The sequence below is a fragment of the Thermobia domestica genome, chromosome 8, assembly GCF_964235325.1.
Source record: "Thermobia domestica chromosome 8, izTheDome1.hap1.1, whole genome shotgun sequence".
NCBI classification, from domain to species: Eukaryota; Metazoa; Arthropoda; class Insecta; order Zygentoma; family Lepismatidae; genus Thermobia; species Thermobia domestica.
Window position 1 is genome coordinate 89,123,215 of NC_137461.1, and position 15,754 is coordinate 89,138,968.

At 37.5% G+C, this 15,754-nt stretch overlaps 1 protein-coding gene across 2 annotated transcripts in view; it reads left to right on the forward strand.

The window, feature by feature from the left end:
* The window catches only part of Flo2 (flotillin-2), a 112,032-nt gene that overhangs the window by 39,951 nt on the left and 56,327 nt on the right, over nucleotides 1-15,754 (forward strand). The window contains exon 1 of one of the 2 annotated variants that reach the window (XM_081768716.1): nucleotides 6,919-7,348. The exons of the other annotated variant lie outside the window; for it this stretch is intronic. The gene's annotated coding sequence lies outside the window, so the exon portion shown is untranslated. Of the gene's footprint in view, nucleotides 1-6,918; nucleotides 7,349-15,754 lie in introns of those variants that run through there. 2 annotated transcript variants of the gene reach the window in all.

The following is a 15,754-nucleotide window of genomic DNA, read 5'->3' on the forward strand; positions in this document are numbered from 1 at the left end:
TCAAAGTTGAGATAAGTTTCGTGGATAGATTATATTTTAAATCTAAATTTAAAAATAAAAGTAAATATTTTTATTAAAAAATCTATTGCCTATCCGGAGAGATAGTAGGGTTCGATTTCAGAATAAGAGCATATTGATTCGTATACCATATTACATTTAAACCCACGTCCTACAAAGCAGAATGTAGTGGCATGAAACGAAACAACCAAGCTGTGATCTGCTCTCAAACCATTTGGGAAACTCGCCTGAGAAATATATTTTAAGCAATGTTGACAAACAAATCCAAAGATTGAGCTAGTTCGTGGCTAAGCGGTTAACGTACACGCCTTTAGCGTGGGAGACCTGGGTTCGATTCCTGGCGGGAGCGCATATGGTTTGGATTCCACGTTAACCAGTAGGTCCACATCTCATCTGCAGTCGGTGTTTACAATGAGTAAGTGTTCACTGACTTATAAATGTAGATCAAACGAAAGGACAACAGTCTTCTGCATGAGTTGACAGTTAAAACAAGAATAAACAGGATTGAATATCATTGATAGAGCAAACAGCAAGAACAATGAGTACTTACGGACTTTCTGTCAAGTGTACATTTTGACTTGTTTCGCCTTCTGCTAATACCGGAATTCTTCATCAGTGCTGCTGTGGGTGTGATAAGACAGTGTTACAACTAGGGGAAAGAAACGAGTTTAAGAGCCTTGACTGGACTAACCATTCATCCTACTTTATTTTACTTCACAACAGCGAATTTCCAGTTTAATTTGTGAACAAAACACCTCCTAGAGTATAACGTCATTACTTAATACTTTGATCCCCTTCTGCTCAAAAACTCAAAACGCACTTTGCTGTGTTATAGTATACTAAAGGAGTAACTATTCCCAAAATTTCAGATTTTTTTTTTTTTTTTTTTTTTAATCCAGGCCCATTGGAGATATTGAACAGTGAAACATGCCAAATTGGCATAATTCTCCAACTTTACGATTTTTTCCCCCAGGCCTTTGGGAGCAGCTACAGGTCTGTAAATTTTTGTGTATTAACTTATGATCCCGGACTACATGCACGTCAGTTGTTTCCTCTCCCCAAACATGTCTTCAATGTCCAAAAATGCTGCTACTGTAGGCCCTGATTTCATTCCTTTCAAGTGGTTTTAGGCAAAAATGTTAAGAGATCAAAGTTTTAGCTCTTCGCAAGTTGGAGACGTCCAGCAATTTTCAATTCGGTAGGACAAATACATTCTGAGATATTCAAAACAACGTAAATGCTTAAAATCGAAAAAACGCAAAATGGCGGCAACCGCTGCGTCTCCATGGGATGTTGTAAAAAAAAAAATAATTATTTGTGGTTTTGAAGTACCCTGATATAAGATAAACATTCATAAAAAAAAATATATAGATTTTTTGGAGATGGTCGAGCGACACTTGCTTGATCACTTAGAATGGATTGACTCGAATGTAATATCAGCGATTCTTTTGAAGTTAAGAACTGTCTTGTCATGTTAAGGAAAATCGTCCTGCTGGATCGTGTGTCCTAGTTTCGAATGTGATTGACAAACTACATTACCATTTCATTGTAGTTATCTGTTCTTACGTGCCGTAGTGAGGTTGTTGCTTTTCACGACTTTTGTATTTACTTACTTATACAACTTAGCATATATATCCAGCAATATGTTTGATTTATCTTTTAGCTAATAGTGTTTGTCTAGCTTGTGTAAAGTCAAAGTTAGAAGGTTCCCTTCCAACTCTGTGCTCGAGCGCAGGGCGGCAAAATTTTGGATTTTTTTAAAAAATGAAATGAAATCTTTAAGATTTGCGTCCCACGGTTATGTCGACGAGGCTAAAGGAGACGGTGATGATGAGGATAAATAGTGAAATGAAGAAGGTGGGAGAAACTGGAGAACCTCGAGAAATCCTACGTACACGATGTTTGTCCACCACAAAGCTCACTTGGCGCGAGCTAGGATCGAACCCATGCACTAGAGATGAACGCTCTACCACTAAGCCACCGCTACCCTTAGATTTTTTTTTAAAGATTCACAATAAAGTAATTTAAAACTAGCAACCCGCAGAGTTCAGCGCAAGCGCGAGAAAATATGTTAATATGTTTAATTCACTCTAATTACTGTAGTTACCAATTACCTAGCTCATCTGATTATTTTTTAAAAATCATCCTCTCCCATCCCAACCCAATGGGGTGACGATGAACTTACACATCATGAAAACTGATACAGTTAAACTCAGCGACCTCGAAAACTATGAATTCATAACTAATACCTGTCGCTTTTCGATCTCGCCCGGTCCCTGGAGAGTGGAGTATGACCTTGAAGTTGAATTGGATTTAAACTGTCACAATTCATCTCAGCGACCCCAAAAACTATAAATTCAACTCCAATATTGGTCGTTTTCGGGGAGGGGGACGGCAAATTATTTAGAGCACAGGGGCGCACAATAGTGATGAGCAAATGCAAGACCAAGACCAAGACCCGGGTGGTCTTGGTCTTGGTCTTGGCCTTGCACATGCGGTCTTGGTCTTGGTCTTGCACTGGAACCCTCGGTCTTGGTCTTGGTCTTGGTCTTGCATACCTAGTCTTGGTCTTGGTCTTGGTCTTGCACACCCAGTCTTGGTCTTGCTTGCAAGAGTCTTGCAAGTTTTGCTTTTAAGAAATCTATGATTTTCATAAGCAAATTTTACTCTGGATATAAGAGATAATAAATCCTACATTGCGTCAATAGTGAGGGAAATACAATGTATGTTTCTAAATGTAATATATTTTACCTTCGTGTAAGTGTGATGATATTGTACAACATACGCGATGACCTTTACTTTTTTTTTTTTTCAACGGGTGATCACGCTTCACTACTTATAAGATAAATCACAACATTTCGTAATATTTTTGTATGTTTTAACAGATCCAATACTCCACTGGTTCCCAAACTTGGGAGGGTACCCCTGACAGTGAGACGAATGAAACAAAACCAAGACGGCACAAATACCATAATTGCAAGATTATTTTTACACCCTAAAGGCATCAGATTTTTTTTCTTTCCAACCACGATTAGCTCATCTTTGTATTGAACAAACTCCCAATTAAATATTGAAAGTTTGTTTTACTGATTCTAATATGTACTGTATGGGGCAGAAACAAGGACATTACGCAAAAACGATGAAACAATTAGACTTTCGAACTGTGGCATGGAGAAAAAAGGAGAGAATCGGCTGGGTTGAACGAGAAACGAGTGCGAAGGTTTTAGAAATATTAGCAGTAGGGGAGAAATTGGCTGAGGAGGAACTGTATAATGAGGGACGTGCTAGAGGGAGGGGGCGAAGGAGATCGTAGTTGAAGAAAGATATTAAGACAGAAAATTGCTACGTTAAGACGAAGAGGCTAACTGAGGACCACAGTCATCGAAGCTTCTCAGCTGCAGCAAGTGACCTGCCAATAATGGCAGAATAGCTATTATTATGTCGATGATGATATGTTTTGCAATATTAACCAAAAAAGAGAGAAAAAAATAAAATAATAATAATTAAACCTCTTAATATTTTAGAATATGAAATGAAATGAAATCTTTGAGTTTTATGTCCCACAATTATGCCGGCTAGGCTAAAGGAGACAGTGATGATGAAAAATGAATGAAAATGGTGGAAAGAAGAAAGTGGGAGAAAACTGGAGAACCCCGAGGAAACCCACGCACACGGTGTTTGTCCACCACAAAGTTCACTTGGCGAGGGCTGGGATCGAATGCGGGACCCCAAACACCAGAGCTGAACGCACTACTACTGAGCCACTGCGGCCCCAATATTTTAGAATAATTTTAGTGAAAACTGAAAACGACTCATCTGTCTATGTCTTTTGTGTAAATTCAATTTATATAAATACTTTTGACCTACATTAGAAATACATAATAACGGCATTAAACTTCAAGTTATTTGAAATAAGTACGAAATCACTCTTAGTTGTGAATATAGATTATTTATTGTTGTACAGTATAATGTTATATCGTTGAATCCTAGATATGCCGTATACCTAAGGGGGCTATAAGTTATATTGATAAACAATTATTTAACGTATAAGCATTCACCTATGAAATCACACTTGCGGTCACATGCGCTAAGTTTTTGTCAATGTCATGAAAATGTTATTTCAATATTAATTTTATAAGTACACATTAAAAATTTCCAATGGATGCTTGAACCTCAGAGCCAAGGCCATACCTATGTAGTCGGCACCTATGGTGTACGGAATTGCCAATGTTCAATACTACATTTCTCTTCAGTTTTGGAAGAAGAACACCACTAGTATGCTTTAAAATGAAATGAAATATCTACTTTAACGTCTCACGATTATTACACTGAGGCCAAGGGAAACAGTGATGATGAGAAATGGTGGAATGAAGAAAGTACGAGGAAACGGGAAAACCAACGCACAGGGTGTTTGTTCACCAAAGAAGCTCACATAGCACAAGCTGCGATCGAACCAGGGCCCCATGTGCCAGAGGTGAACGCTCTGCCACTGAGCTACCGTGTCCATAACATGCTCTAGTTTATTTTTGCTTATCCACTTCTTATGGACACAACTATTCGTACGATTTCCCAAAATCCAATCATGGGCCGTCGTGAATGATCAAATGATGACCAAAGTAAATCAGACACGGAAGTTATAGCTTGTAACAATGCATAGAATTATGCTGTCGGTCGTCTCGTGAACAACCGATTCAAAAAACGACATATTGTAGCTATATGTTACAGGAGCAGATCGACTCACATGGAATGCACAAACTACTGGGAACTTATTCACTCCGGCGGTATTTTTACTGGAGCCAAGAAGTTCACGTGAAAGATGTAATGATTTCCCCCCTTCCTTTTTACATTCTATAAAAAATCAAGTAGTACCATACTTGTGCAAGACTCTTGCGCAAGAGTCTTGGTCTTGGTCTTGCAGGTATGGTCTTGGTCTTGGTCTTGGTCTTGCACCCCTTGGTCTTGGTCTTGGTCTTGCATCGGGATTCCTGGTCTTGATCTTGGTCTTGCATGCAAGACTCTTGCAAAAACTGCAAGACCAAGACTCTTGCGCTCATCACTAGCGCACAATATATAAATACGGGCCTGTCGAGACACAAGTCGAGACAGAAATATATTTTCGAGTCAAGACAACATTTTTCTCGAGACGAGTCGAGACAGGCTTAAATCTCGACTCAACTCGACTCGTGCGCATCCCTAGTTCCACTTTTCGTGCCTACGTAAGAATACCAACCCCTTTCGCTAATGTAAACTTTGATTCGCATTCTGTTTGTAGTGATCTTATCTTTCAATTGATTTTACTTACGTTCTTTGCAGTGGCGGCTCTTGAGGGAAGTCATAACAGTAAAAATCTAAAGTTTGTCGGTAGAAGCTAAGGGAAGAGAACTTAACGAATACTTATTCTTTAGTACAGCTTTCTGAAGCTATCTCCCATCATCTTGTAGTGATAAAATCTAAATTTTTATCGGTGTAACTTCCCTCATGCCGCCACTGGTTCTTTGTTAGCAATGAAAGAGACATGGTTTAAAGCATGGTTCTCAACCTAATTCCTATCACGACCCCCATTTTATCACATCCTCTTGCCAGCGACTTCCTTACAATCTCTGATTTCTAATAAACTTGTGTGGGACTTTTAATATAGGCCTACTTATTGTGGAGATCGCACGATATCCATCTATTTCTACAATAGTAGAATCCATTTTTTGTATATAGTGGATACAGTAAGTTCTCTAAAAGCGAATGGATTAAAACCAAATTTGGTCAGTTCATTCATATATCGAACCCGATCCGTCATACTGTTTCAAAATGGAGGCCATTTGAAAATTTTAAACTTCGTAACTCCCTTAATTTTGAGTCATATGATTAAAAAATGTGATTTCTAATTTTGTTTTTTTTTTTTTATTATAAAAACTGACAGTTGCTAAAAAAAAAAAATGAGTATTGTAAATGACTTGATAATGTGCGTCATGAAGATTGAACCGGACAATGTCACACTAGTGAAATCACACCATGCTGAGGTACCTCATTAGCTTTCAATTTTAATTGTATTTTAATATGGAGGTTTTGTTGCATGTTTTTTTTTCTGACATTTCAATATGCAGTTCTTATTAGTTTCATATCGTACCTCTTTTATTTAAATTTATTTTTAAACAACTCTGCATCTGTAGAAAATGTTTAGTAGCCCTATTTTTTGTTGTTCGTAACAATATATGTATAAACATAGAAATATACTTACCAGAATAAAATTCTAAATAAATTTTAAAATATTTTCCGGTATTAGTTTCTAATTATATTTATCTCTTCCGCTTATTTTCGCGACCCCCAGGTTGAGAAACCCTGGTTTAAAGTGAATCTAAATCATTGCAGTGCGTTTGATTCTTTCAAATGGAGATCGAAGCCGGAACCTCGTGCATAAAAGCATACGCCCTGCAGACCAGTAGCTACGAGGTAGCCAGGCGGGCTGAGCCCCCCTTAAACTTTGTCCTTTGTTGGTATATAAAATGTAAGACGAACTCAAGGAATCCCCCACAAAATGGTCTCGTTCTCCTGTCTTAGTGGGCTCGCTACATGCTTGACGCGATACCTACTACACTTGCGAAGAGAGCTGTCTTCATTTTTGAATGTTGACTCATTCTTATAGCAACTGTATGTGATATTTGTTCCTCCTCATCTATTTGAACTCCATGTTAGTAAACCAAAAATAAACAAGCTTCAGTATTTGTCATTATAAGTTGCTCGCATATGACGTTCAAAAGCGACCTTTTCGTTCCGTTTCTTCAGCGAATTCAGTCTAAACCAATGGTCAGCGTGAGTAATAATTAACGTCATAGAGTTCAATCCCTTGTGTTTTTTCTCTTTCCTTTTCCTCTTTCGTGATATTGAAATGATCTAACGAGAAGGTAAATTTCATAACAGGTTCTTCCCGCTGATACAAGTGCTCTCCGCCAAGGCCAGTAAATACTTTCTGAAGGACGGTCAGTGTTTCAATTTTCTGTCACCCAAGTCGCTAGTTTAGCAACAGATAGCAGCAGGCGCAGAAACTTTCCGGACAATGCCGCTATCTTACAAACCGTAAAATCGTGCAGATTTCTTACGTTGCGTGTGACTTAATGCTAATTTCCGCATATAGTGTATTGAACTTTATTTCGTAGTTTAGTGTGTGGATTTTTAGTGATGTAATTTTATTTTATATTCATTTTTACATAACTTTTATTCGAGTGCTTTTTATCATTTTTATTATATTCTTGTGCAAAACTATGGTGTTTGAGCTGCAAGCAGTTGAAATAAGCTTAGTAGCTGTCTTCACGATATTTACCATTTATAAATTAAAAAGGTAAGTGTCATTTCATTCGTTAATTGTATTTACTTGCTACTAAATTAAACGGAAACTACAGGATAAATTAATCTGTATGTAGGCCTATTACATATATTTATTTTTGTGCTTCTGTGAATACGAATGTTGAGCTTGAGAGTTGTTGATATGGGGTTTGGATCCCGACAGTGTCCTAACAAATCTCTTCGGAGCCCTGGGCAGTATGGTATTGATGGGGATTCCCAATCAACAAGTTATTTAGAAAATTTGAAGCTGTGTATCAGCTTGCCAGAAAATCATACAACGGGGCTCTTTGAATTCATTTCTGTATGGGATGCCGCGGTTGGTCCTGAGGAGTTTTCTCGGTACCGCTTGCTGGTGCTGGAAGAATTGTAGTACAGTGCAACTAAAAGAAATACGGTAAGAGTGCACTTTGTGCACAACATTCATAGGAACCGATACAATAGTAATACGAGCAATTACACCCTATTAATTTTAACAAAATGGGTCCAAACTTCCCTATCCCTAAGCTAATCCGACCCTACCCTACTTATTCCTACCTTGCGTTATATTAACAATGGAGAAAATCACTTGTTGTGAACAAAGTGCACTCTTGCCAGAAATACTACGAAAATATTGATAACCTAGGTTCAGAGCGATCAGAGAAGTGCTCCTGGGAAATTTCTTCCCCCTTCCTTTCCAAGCCACCCCCTGAAATAATTACCTGCAATAGGTATTCTGAATTATTGGTGGGGGCACAGTGGCTCAGTGGTAGAGCGCTTACCTCTGGTGTATGACGTCCCTGGTTCCATCTGCGGCGAAATAAGTTTGTAGTGAACAACATTATGTCCGAGAACTTACTCGGGATACTCCCGTTTCCTCACACTTTATCATTCAACCAATTCTTCCATCGCCATTTACGTGTCTTTATCATAGTCTCCCTTAGTCTAAGGATATAATTTCGTTGGACGTTAAAGTGAAAGATTCAGTTTCATTTTTTGTGTATTCCTGGCAGTGCCGCAAACTGAGATGCTTTTTTGTACCACGGTCTTAAGTTAATACATCGGCTAATATCTTCACTGTAACATTGCAGGTTTTTTTTTTGTTTGTTTGTTTTTTTAATGCAATACAGTCAATTAATTATGTGTCCTTTTATATTTCTCCTCCTTTTTACTGCCACTGTACATTATATGAGGGTTTCTTTCTCGGCCAATTTCCCAACGAGTTTTTCATCGTTTTAATTATATCTACTATTATTCTTTCCTCCCCCACTATTCCTAATTAGTTTTCCATTCTTCTCCACCTTAACATTTCAAAAGCCGCCTTTTTTCATTCTTTTTGCATAATGTCCATGCTTCTGCCCAGTAAGGTCAAATATTCTACACGAGATCTTTTATGATTTTTTTTTAACTCTTTAGTCAACGGCTTACAAAATAAACCTTTGTTCTTCCTAAATGCTTCTTTCGCATTAGCAATCCTTGCTTTTATTTCACATTCGCTCTCCACGTTCACATTTGTAGTAGGCTACTACTCCGTTACCAAGATCTATATTTGACACCTTCCACTTCGTTCCAATCACCATTGTTTTTGTCTCTGAGCACATGCACCCCCTTCACTGTAAATATACACCATTTAAAATGGGAACCTAACAGTGAAAAAGCAACATTTTCCGAAACTTTCTGCTGTCATGTGTCCGTTTGAGGCTTAAAAGAAAGCTTAGTTTTGCAAAAGCAATAGTTTAAGTCGATTTTCTGAAGGTTGAAGGAAAAGGATTCACTGAATAAAGTAATATTCCTCTTACACACCACAGATGCCTAAAGGCATTTAAAAGCTTAAAAATTTAAATAAAATGAAGTGGTAGTTATTGGTTTACCCCCCTTCAAGAAATCCTGAATCCGGCCATATATACATACAGTGGGCTCTTTTTAATTCGAAGTCCAAGGGGATACGAAAAAACTTCGAATTATCCAACAATATTCATTTTCACATATATAACAACAAACAAACCAAAGTACTGTGCATCAAAAACATAATTCATATGGTGTAGATCTTCACCTTTAAAGCAGCTTATTATTTGCATGATCGAATACGGTACCTCAAACTAACAAACGACATTGACTCCACATAATTCAAACTACGTGTACAATGGAAAATATATTTACGTACAACACTACAACATACATTGAATAGCCCAAACAATTAAACACCAGTAAGCATTTGAATATTCTGTTCTCACTTTTAAGAAGTCGTACACCTTATTTGCTTAAATTTGATTGTTTTTGTACGTCAATGAATCTTGAATTTCATGTATTGCGTGGAATATGATATTAATAACATTTGGTTGACTTTATCGATAATTCATCTTAAATTTTCAACCAATTCTGAAACAAAATGAGATTGACACACGTTCTCTACCTTTACTTCTTCCCAACTCACCTTCATCTTTATCATTACATAGATTTTCTGTTTATCGTTTATATTACTCTTCCCTATGGCTGCATCTGGATAACTGAAAACACGTTAAAACTGTATTCCTCTGTTTACATCTGTCCAACATTAAAAAAAATTTCAACTGTATTTACTTCGAATTATCCAAAACATAGGTTCAAAAGTTCGATTTATCCACGATTTTTTACTATTGTTTTCAATACAGTTTTCAAAGGGAATGGACTTCTGTTCGAATTATCCAAGTTCGAATTAACGAGACTCCACTGTATATGGATAGATAGATAGATAATATGTATTTTTCGAATTTTCAATTTTGTCTGACAATATTCGAATAGTTTGGCATGGATATTTGAGCTCTAATTTGTTTTCTAAGAAATCAAATGAAATAATGCCGTGATTAATATAAAAATGCATAGTTAACTTGGGTTCATATGTGCTGCAATCTGTGGGTTCATATAAATTGCTTTTGCGTCATAGCATGGCGTGTTTTCACTTCTGTTGTTCTCACTTTCTTTTTAAATTCTTTGATTAGCTAGGTATTCCAATGACACTATTAGAACTTTCATGATTTGCCTTGAATTGAAAAGAATGGGAAAGTTACAAAAAAAAAAAAAAAAAGCCTACTACGTTTCTAATAAACTAATATAATAACTTACATGTTATTTGTGATTGAAAATTGGAAGTCGTATGGAAAGTCTTCTATAAAACGACCATGTCCGTCTGTACATCTATCGACAAATATGAGAGGAAAAACTGTTAGTGATAGCAAGAAGTAGTTTCTTTATATAGATTAAGTGTCCCAAGAACAGATTCAGCTCCTTCCTTAAACTATCATTCAAACCGGAAGTGCTAGATAGAAATCTACTCTTTCCAGTTTCAACGTTGATCACGTTATAAAAAGAGCGGTAATAGATAGCAAGAAAGTTTTATTCGCTTTCCCAAGAATAGATTTTACTTCCACCCTTGACTATCTGAAACCAGGACTGGTAAAAGTCTACCATTGTCTTTAGATCTTTATAGATCCAACATGGTAATACAGTGGTTCCCAACCTTTTTTTGACTGACGACATACTTTACTGAAAGCCCACATCGCGACACACATTTTTCTATAAAAAATACTATGAATTTCTATGAGGGAATGTTTCTACGTAGTATTGAACATTGTTGGTGCCGCCGAGGCATTGAATGGTAGTCTGTCTCAAAATTGATTTTAAGGTTCTTCGGTAACTCACCCCGTGGCTTCGCGTAGCGTATTTGCTAACGCTCTCGCCTTTGGTGTGAATGGACCCGGGGTTGATTCCCGGTGGGGACACTCAGGTGTAACAGCTTTTTCAGGCCAGCCATTCTGAATGAAGTTTTCCCTAGGTTTTCCTCATTTACACCAGGCAAATGCTGGAATGGTACCTAACATAATGATCCCAGATGGATTCCTCCTCCTCTAATTCCCTGGGCAGTGTGCTTGCCGAGGGACGTCATCCCTCATATGTTTGACAAACTAACATGACCATGGATGCCGAAACCCCAGAAATCCTATTCTTAGCTAAACTCACCCCACTTTCTTGAATTCTAGAATATCGTAAAGATGATGATTATTTTTTTTTTAATGTAGAAAGTTAGACAGAGGGTATTTACAGAATGCTATTAAATAAGGTAGGCCTAGTAGCCGTCTCCAAATATTTTTTCACAGTCCAAAAAATTGGGTGCGCATAATTGTTGGGCACCCAATTTTATTTTCCATACGAAATGTTTTGAAAACCATTACTAAAGCCATATAATTGCGGTTTGTAGATACTGTCTACTTTTTTTTTTAATTATCTTTAATTTATTCACAAAAATAAAAAAGGGAATGAACTTAGCGAAGAGTCTTAACTATAAAGGCTTCATGATTTTCAAATTATAAAATTTCGCGACACCGGTTGGGACCCACTGCGGTAATAAATAGTGAGAAACAATGAATTCGGAATCCCAAGGAGATTTCCTTAACCCTCTACTAAAACTGAAGTTTTAGAAACCTACTATCTTTTTCGGTTTCAATATTGATTGAAGATTCAATATAGCAAAAAAAAAAAGTAAGATACAACGTGAAACTGTTGGATTCAACAACCCAAGAACAAGTTTAATCTTCACCCCTGTCAGTCTAATCAAACCATAAGCGGTAGAAATCCACGATTGCCGGTTTCAACATTAATTGTCGTTAAAAAAAAATTAAATCACAGTAAGAAGCTAGAAATTAGATATACGAGGTGCATTCAAGTTATAATCTCATTTTTTTCTCAGGACTGGTAACAGATAGAAATGTGCTGTTTGTTTTAAAATACGGAAGCACTTGTCAATGCGTGACAAGAGATGGCAACACTGTACGACACGCACAGCGGTGGGAGTGATGGCTGTTTTTGGTACATACTGTACTCGCGTGGCGTGACACCGCTTGAAATTAATCGACAGTTGAGTGAGACATGATGATGTTATGGTTGTCTAATGTGCGTTGGTGAGAGCGACAATTCAAAGAAGGCAGAATGTCTTGTGACAACAAAGCAAGACAACCTCGGCCTCGCACAAGTTGGTCTAACGATATGATCGAACGAGTGGATAAAGTTGTTTTGGAGGATCGCCGAATGAGTACGGAACACATCGTCTCCAAAGTTGGCATTTCCATGAGATCTGTGCATACTGTTGTCCGACCGGCTTTCACGAGGCCGAAATTGTCTTGGTTTGTTGTCACACGTTGTTTTGCTTTCAAAAAGCTGTCGCCCCCCACGAACGCACATGACACACATGCGTAACACCATTATCACATGTCTCACTCACTGACGATGAATTTCAAGCGGTATCACGCCACGCAAATGGAGAAAACGAATAATTACGTGTTGTTCTTGTAATGAAAACGTCGCCATTTTACGAGTATCGTTAGTATCAAACACAGTTATCTCTGTCACATCGGACGCTAGAGTTCTATGTGCCGTACAATGTTGCCGTCTCTGTCAGCATTGACAACGAGTGCTCGCGTATTTAAAGCATGCAGCATGTTTCTATCTGTTATCAATCCTGAGGGGAAAAAATGGAGGTGTTACAACTTGAATACACCTCGTACACAGCGAGTTTGTGGATTCAGTATCATAAAAATCTTCGCCTTTTTTTTTTTTTTTTTTTTTTTTTTTTTAATCTGGAAGCTGTAGAAATCTGCTGTAACTTTCAGTTTGAATTCTGATCCTCTTACAAATAAGAATGGTTAATATGTAATGAGAAATTGTTTTATCATATGGTTTCAGTATCTCAAGAGCATATTCTATTTCTGATCTTATCCCTGTATTTGAATCAGAAGCAGACCGGTAGCCAGCCCAAAAATATAGAGGGGGGGGGGGACGATCCAACCATATTATAGTTCATTTGCAAGCCTACCGTGAGAATTTTAAGTTGGTAGTAAAAATTTAGGGGACGGCCCCCTAGACTCCCCTGGATACGGGCCTGATCAGAAGTTTATAGCCCTCCAGTCTTGGGTTTCAGTATTGAATTATCATGGTTAGAATATCTGTCGAAGTTTCATAATGTGAAACTTACTATTATTCATCCAAACTTTCTAACACTCACTAAACTAAACTCCCTGACACAAAAGTCTTACGCCGATCAGCCAGCGATTTGAAATGGATGTGTAATCTGCACCTCTCTAATCCCATCGTCGTTGTTGGCTCACGTAGCCGGAGTCTGCTATCTCTTCCTTCAGGTTCTCCCTACTTGGCCCCACTGCACTGGAGTACGTCGTACTGCCAACCAGAAGCGGAGTTTGAGGGTGACCAATAGGCACTCAGCGATCTTTGCCAGTACTTTTTTTTACCTGCCCGCGGGGTTATTACTGGCACTAGGCCCCGCGCACACCTAACGCCGCCTCTGCTGCCAGCGCTATCATTATTATTAGATATTATTATTCCACAGTGGTCACGTATTCAAATGTTGGCCAGTATGATTTATTTGAAGCAATTACGGAAAGTTGTACTGTATAAAACAGTCTCTCTCAAATTTGGAACTAATGTAATATAAGGAGAGATTGCCCGAAGGCCAGAGGGCAACAGAGAAAAGGGGGTTGGTGATTAGAACGGAATATTGGCAAGTCTGCAAATAGTCGTCGGCTGATTTCATGTGTTGATAGAAACTGTTTGCTGAGAAATATGATCCATGTTTTACCTGAATGGTGAAAAGAAAGTTCGTACATTTTCATAGAAGTTAGTTACAAATTAGTAGGAGAGATTTTGGTGTCATATAATCAAAAAGTGTCATATAATGAACATCTGAGTTAGTTTATTATCAAACAAGCGCCGTACGTCGTTTAAGAATAAAATGTTTCGTTTCGTAGTGTTTGAAACCGGAAGTAGTAGATTTATTACATCCGTTTCAATAGACCCATGTAAAATTTCTTGTTATCCCTGATCGCTTTAGCTGTATGGAGATTCCAGTATTGCCTATGACTTCCGGTTCCGTTCCAATATAAGAATAAGGAAGATTGAATTTATTCATGGGTAGTTTTCGGTCTTTTATTAAAAAAAAATGTGTAATCTGCACCTCTCTAATCCCATCGTCGTTGTTGGCTCACGTAGCCGGAGTCTGCTATCTCTTCCTTCAGGTTCTCCCTACTTGGCCCCACTGCACTGGAGTACGTCGTACTGCCAACCAGAAGCGGAGTTTGAGGGTGACCAATAGGCACTCAGCGATCTTTGCCAGTACTTTTTTTTTACCTGCCCGCGGGGTTATTATTGGCACTAGGCCCCGCGCACACCTAACGCCGCCTCTGCTGCCAGCGCTATCATTATTATTAGATATTATTATTCCACAGTGGTCACGTATTCAAATGTTGGCCAGTATGATTTATTTGAAGCAATTACGGAAAGTTGTACTGTATAAAACAGTCTCTCTCAAATTTGGAACTAATGTAATATAAGGAGAGATTGCCCGAAGGCCAGAGGGCAACAGAGAAAAGGGGGTTGGTGATTAGAACGGAATATTGGCAAGTCTGCAAATAGTCGTCGGCTGATTTCATGTGTTGATAGAAACTGTTTGCTGAGAAATATGATCCATGTTTTACCTGAATGGTGAAAAGAAAGTTCGTACATTTTCATAGAAGTTAGTTACAAATTAGTAGGAGAGATTTTGGTGTCATATAATCAAAAAGTGTCATATAATGAACATCTGAGTTAGTTCATTATCAAACAAGCGCCGTACGTCGTTTAAGAATAAAATGTTTCGTTTCGTAGTGTTTGAAACCGGAAGTAGTAGATTTATTACATCCGTTTCAATAGACCCATGTAAAATTTCTTGTTATCCCTGATCGCTTTAGCTGTATGGAGATTCCAGTATTGCCTATGACTTCCGGTTCCGTTCCAATATAAGAATAAGGAAGATTGAATTTATTCATGGGTAGTTTTCGGTCTTTTATTAAAAAAAAAAAAAAAAGTTCTGTGCCACAAATTATGTTCATGAATAATATACAGGTATGTGTATATTTTTATTACAACATACGATCAAAGGACATGATTTTTTGAATGTTTTTCATTTGCCTGTATAATGGAATAATGAATTCAGTATTCATTAATTTCGCCGCTCATTTTCATTTGTAGAATCTGGCAGTTTCGGAACCCTAGTTCCTGAAGATTGAAATAGTTATAGCGTCGTTTCATGCATGTTACTATGGTGGTCTTTATTTTTATTTATTTATTTATACATATACGCTGGTTGCTTTCGCTTGATCACCCGTTTGCCAATGTCACACACCCCAGTAAATTTTACTGATCTAATCAAAAAAAAAAAAAAAAAAAAAAATACCCCTTCGACTATGATACAATCCAGAACAACGCATCACCAACTTTGTATTTACTATTTTCTTATTGCATATTAATAAAATAATAATAATAATAATAATAATAATAATAATAATAATAATAATAATAATAATGACTCAAATATAGCCTTGATTGTTCGTTTCAAAAATAC